Source organism: Oreochromis niloticus, unplaced genomic scaffold (assembly GCF_001858045.2).
Source record: "Oreochromis niloticus isolate F11D_XX unplaced genomic scaffold, O_niloticus_UMD_NMBU tig00008147_pilon, whole genome shotgun sequence".
Taxonomy (NCBI): Eukaryota; Metazoa; Chordata; class Actinopteri; order Cichliformes; family Cichlidae; genus Oreochromis; species Oreochromis niloticus.
Genome location: NW_020329000.1, coordinates 68,471 through 73,713, shown reverse-complemented (window position 1 = coordinate 73,713; position 5,243 = coordinate 68,471). Strand labels below are relative to the sequence as shown.

Here is a 5,243-nt window from a genome sequence, read left to right as displayed (position 1 = left end):
GAATGGAACAAGGTTCTTGGATTTCCACATATCTTTCAATTGTTCTGACATACATCTAAAGTCTGAGCATGACAGTGACATTGCAAAGAAACTTAAGAAATATATGTTGTCCTACTACAACTAAAATATTACCCAAAAAAAACATGAATGAATACATTCAAATAACACCTTTGCTGGTCTTAAAGCAAAATAGTTAATAAATGTCTTTATTTTTCCTGTACCAGACCTGCAGTGATCACCTATGGTATGTGGGACCAGGTGCGAGTAGACCATGGAAAGAATTTTATTTAACACTGTTCATGCAAGAGATGCTGTCACATCATCGCTTCAATCAGGAGAGACTGCTTATTTACAGACTCATCCACAAGAGTAAGATTTAAGTACCATTAACATCAGCTGAAATTCTTATACTATTACGTGTACTACTACGTACATTTAAGACATTTCTTTTAACTCTTTTAGAACCACACAGTTGAAAGGATTTGGCCTGAAATCAACAACCGTGTCAACTACCACTAAAAACTGCCCTACTCCAGCTGATGGACCAGGAGGAGATAGATATGGAGGATAACCTTGTGCGATACTGTGTGTCCAATCTAACCTGTCAGCTGTGTAACATTGGTCTTGCAAGTGTGGTAGAATCATGGAATGCTCATAGAATCCCAGGTAAAAAAAAAAAAAAAAAAGTCAGATTGCTTACAACCCTGATAATGAACATTTAAACACCTCCTCTATTTTTTACAGGAAAAGGCATACCAAATCACTTTGCAGAACATGGGTGTAAAGAAGAATTTCTCCAGAGCTCTTGCCAAATGCACTTGAAGCAGCAGACCTTTACAGGCAGCACTTGGGATCTGCACTCAAAGAATATTCGACTTTTGGAGTTGATCCCTTCACAACCGAACAGGACAAACTTAGAACAGAGAGTCATTTGCAGAAAAATATCCTGATATTTCACATTTGTTTTTTAGAGCCGTAAATGGTGACTTTATGCCATACAAAGAAGCTCTGCTCTGTCTCATAAACATAACTCAGAGAAATGTATGAACCACTGCATCTGTAAACTGTACAGAACAGACAAAAAAAAAATCAACTGACTGTAACATTTGTGTGTACACACTACATTACTCCTCTGCAAAAAAAGATTTCAATACAGAAAATGCAGCTGTTAGACCAGTAATTTGTAGAACTCCGTTGTTACTCTCCCTGCATTTTGCACAGTGCTGTGATGTCTCTTGCCACTGTTCCACACATGTCTTGCAGCCAATAATGCTTCTGCAGCACAGTGAGAACACTGGATCCTCAATGATGTCTGCAAAAGTAAATCAGATAAGTGAGACTGTTATCCATTATGTTGAATTTAGTTCAAACTATAGGTTCAAAGTCAGTCTTGACATAAATTTACAGACAGCATGCAGAATATTTTTGGTTATTCTGTAATTACTCTTGTTCACGCTGTTCTGAGAAAGTCCCTGTCTATATTTTGTCTATAATTGATGAGGGGCAAAATCAGTACATTTTCTCAATTAGCAAGCAAGAAAAATGAAAAGTTACAGGTACTTGATTCAATATATGCAACTACAGTCCCATTTTAAATGTGAACTTTTTAGTTTTACATTACTGTGAACAGTGTACCGTCACCCATACTGACATTGTAATCAATTTGAAAAGCTATACTTTCATAGTCAAGATTGCAAGGAGAACCCAAATTAAATGTGCATGTAAACTTTTGAATGTTATGTTACAGTAGACCTGCATCTTGATTGTCTGTGCCTAAGTATTTAAATGGACACTGCTGAATAAAGAGCCTATGTTTGGTAAAAAATGTTTGTCCAAAGTAATGATTGAATGTGGTTTGACATTGTTTTAATTGTAATTAAAATGTTAGTGTAGATGTAATGTATTTACTAAGCAACATTTGAACATACTCATACAAACCACGCAGCTAAATCCCTCCTTGAGTGTCTGCAGCTTGGGGTTGTGACTTTCTGGGCAACTGCAAGATCAGTGAGCTCTTTGATTGCTGCTGTGACAGCTGGCAGACTTTGAGATGCCAACACCAACTCTTCTATTTTGTCACTCACTTCTCCCAAACTGGCACTGTCATCATCTTTACGGCTGCTACAAATAAAAATGGATAATCAGATGTCAAAGCTACTTACTGGCTTAAAGAAACATCACATCACTTACTGATAGATGATGATTTATGTAGTGATGTCTTACTGCTATTATAGGATTTAAATCAAATTAATTCTTCTATATTGATGTTCATCCTATAGTATATACATATTTATTCACATACCTCAGTTTCTTCCTCTTTGTTCCCTGGAGGCAATTAAAGTCTTGTTCAGGCACAGCAAGAATTTTTCGTGCATTTGTCTCCAGTACTGTGACCCTACAGATGAAAAACAAAACCAAAGAAACCTGTTTAGAAGCCAATACCATATTACCCAATAAATATTACAAGAGTCTGGTAAGACATGTCTCTCCATAAGATATGGGCTTTAGCTGTAATATTATGGCTCACCTGTTGTGCCCTCCGACTCCAGAATTGCATTGCCCTGTGCATCTGTCAAAATTATTGGGTTGTAATTACCAATGGCATCTTGCACTTTCCTACTATCCCTTGAAGCGTAGCCTCAGACTCCAGGAATCGTACAACCACCATTCTATTGGGAATCAACCTCCCACCAACTACATCTGCAAAGTACACTGATCTGTAAAACAAAACATAATAATTTTACATATCTTGTAAAGACAGCAGGCCACAAATCCATTCAGTGATTGCTATAGGCAAATTGTACTAAAACAGCTTTGCTATTCTTAACAATTCAACTATCCATGCACCTTATGTTTCTTTTTATTTGCCTGTTCTGTAATTTAATATTCAAGAACACAGACTCATCCTACCTCTGAAATGTTTTGGAGGACATAGGGGAACTTGAAGTAGCCTGCTGTGAACGTGAAGGTGCAGACGCTGCCACAGCTGGTGCTCGCATAAATGCAAAACGCTGCCCGCTGGAACCTGCTGTTGGAATTGACTCCATGTCTTCTCCGTGGACTTCATAGTGACCTCTGGGTGTAAGGTCTAATGCGCTGAAAACACCAGAGACCGCACCGGGGAACATAGCCACGTTTGAATCATCCGTGATGTACAGAGTATGCGCGGATACCTGTTTAAGAAAAGTTTCCGTAAATCACGTTGCTCTGCTAACGTGTTACTCCTGTGCACACGGTTAATAGGCTCTAAAGGCTTACTTATTAGCTAGTAGCCGGTAAAAGTCAATGAATAACTATTTACACATTAGCACATGTGCACAATTCACATATTAGCACAATGAAGACGGCTAGACATAGTATTAGTAAAAGTAGGCCTACATGAAATCACCAATGTTAACGTTAGCCGTTCCGCAGTAAGGAAGAACAATAACGTCATAAAAAACTGCTGAAAGCAAAGTTTGCGAAGTTTACATATCTACCTGAAAGATGCGACCCAGTTTTTCTGCAGTCATGTCTTCGTCCCATTCAGATGGAGTGTCACTCTCTTAGTTTTCCTAAAAACAACGTAATGGTCCATCCTCTGTTTATTCCAGTGTAACTTTAAGGCCGTCGATCTCTTGTGTGGGGGACGGTGTGCGCGCGCCATAAAAAAACGCGCAGAAGAAGTACTTCCGTTTCAGACATTGAAAATGCGTCTATTTTTTGTTTTTGCGCTAGTATACTTTCATTATTTGAATCACGAAGAAATCCAAAAAAGCACGTCTAATTTTAAGTGTATGACGGCTATTTGTTACCACCGAATGAAAAAACAAGTTATTTTCGCCCATTTTATTCTTTATCAAAATTAAAAAATGAAAATTCTTTTAAATATCGTTTTTTCGTTTTGGTTTCTGAAACAAAACTTCAAATACCGAAAAGTACACGGACCGTTCTGTATGTAGAAAAAGAAACACTGTTGAACCATGTGTGAAATAAATAAAGAAATGAAATGAAAGAACAACCTCGTTCTGCTCAAATTCACCAATCAGAGGTACTGCCTCAGTCTGCTTCATCAGGCTGTGTACTTGTTTCTGCCATGGAGCGTTAACAAGAATCTGAGGTCCATATTAGAAAAGCTGCTAAAATCATAAAACTTTGCAGAATTGTAATAAATTAGCAATATAAATACAAGTCTGTGATAGTGTATAATTTGTAGTGAAAAAAAAAAAACGTGGACCAAGGTGGGATTGAACCCACGACCTTTGAGCTGCAGAGCCGTGTCATTACTGATTGCGCCACCTGGAAGGGGGCGGCGGTCTGAAAGACAGATACTTGGGCAGTCAGAAAATAGATCGCGGTGAGAGGCGAAAAACGCCGTTTTTTGGAGTTACAAAACGTCGTGTAACTCAAAAACTAGGAGGGCTAGCAGCATAATTCTTGTACTGGGTGAATCAGCGGACTTTGGTGTACTTTCACTGCGATTTTCATAGCTCTTTGTGCCTCCATCACAGAGATATGACGAGAGAAGAAACGGCTTCATTTTCGGCTTTGAAAACTGAGAGAAGGACAGATTTCCACCCCTCAAACAAACGTAATTCATTGCTCAACGGTAAGATAATTGTAAAAACTGCTTCCACTGTGAGTGTCAGCAGTGTCTGAAGATATATTGGCACAAGCCTCATGTCCTAACTTTGCTTTGTTAAAGAGATATGACGATTTGAAAATGCCTCTCATTAGAGAAATCCAGCGCTGATTTTGAACACACTCTCCATTGAAAGTCAATGGAGCGTTTTCAGATCTTGTGTTAGTCTGAGGCGATTTGATAAAAATCTGTAACTTCCACAACAGTGATAGTGACGTTTCTGAAAGCCAGCAAAAATACCTACGTTTTGATGTATAATTTGTGGGGGTTGAGTGGAAATTGAGCGAGTAGCAAGAAGTTGTTAGACATGAAGAGAAAATTCAGAACGGACCAGCACTCACTCTGACTTAATTGCATAGCAACCATAGCAACGCATGTATTTTGTGAAAAATCACAATTTTGCAACTGAAAACTTAAAGAGATATAAGATTAAAACGGTAGAAGATCTGAAAAAGCTGAATCAGACAGGAATAGCCCAATAATCTGAGAACATTTTAAAGTTTGAATGGAGTTTCTAGGTGAAAGTATGAGGAGGTAGTTAAGTTTCAAAAACAAGCAAGTTTTAGCAGAATGTGGAAGTTTCCCATTCATTTCAATGGGACAAATTAAAGGAAAAAGTGTA

General features: G+C 38.1%; 3 long non-coding RNA genes across 3 annotated transcripts; 1 reads left to right on the top strand and 2 right to left on the bottom strand.

Moving 5' to 3' along the window:
• Positions 1-518: 518 nt before the first annotated feature.
• LOC112845627 (uncharacterized) lies at positions 519-785 on the top strand. Its single transcript, XR_003218487.1, has 2 exons — positions 519-666; positions 745-785. It is a non-coding gene; the product is annotated as an uncharacterized LOC112845627 (long non-coding RNA).
• Positions 786-1,105: 320 nt separating this feature from the next.
• On the bottom strand, positions 1,106-1,978 carry LOC112845626 (uncharacterized). The gene is made up of 2 exons (XR_003218486.1): positions 1,929-1,978; positions 1,106-1,312 (listed from the first exon to the last, which is right to left on the bottom strand). It is a non-coding gene; the product is annotated as an uncharacterized LOC112845626 (long non-coding RNA).
• A 46-nt stretch (positions 1,979-2,024) lies between these two features.
• On the bottom strand, positions 2,025-2,377 carry LOC112845625 (uncharacterized). The gene is made up of 2 exons (XR_003218485.1): positions 2,303-2,377; positions 2,025-2,121 (listed from the first exon to the last, which is right to left on the bottom strand). It is a non-coding gene; the product is annotated as an uncharacterized LOC112845625 (long non-coding RNA).
• Positions 2,378-5,243: the final 2,866 nt, after the last annotated feature.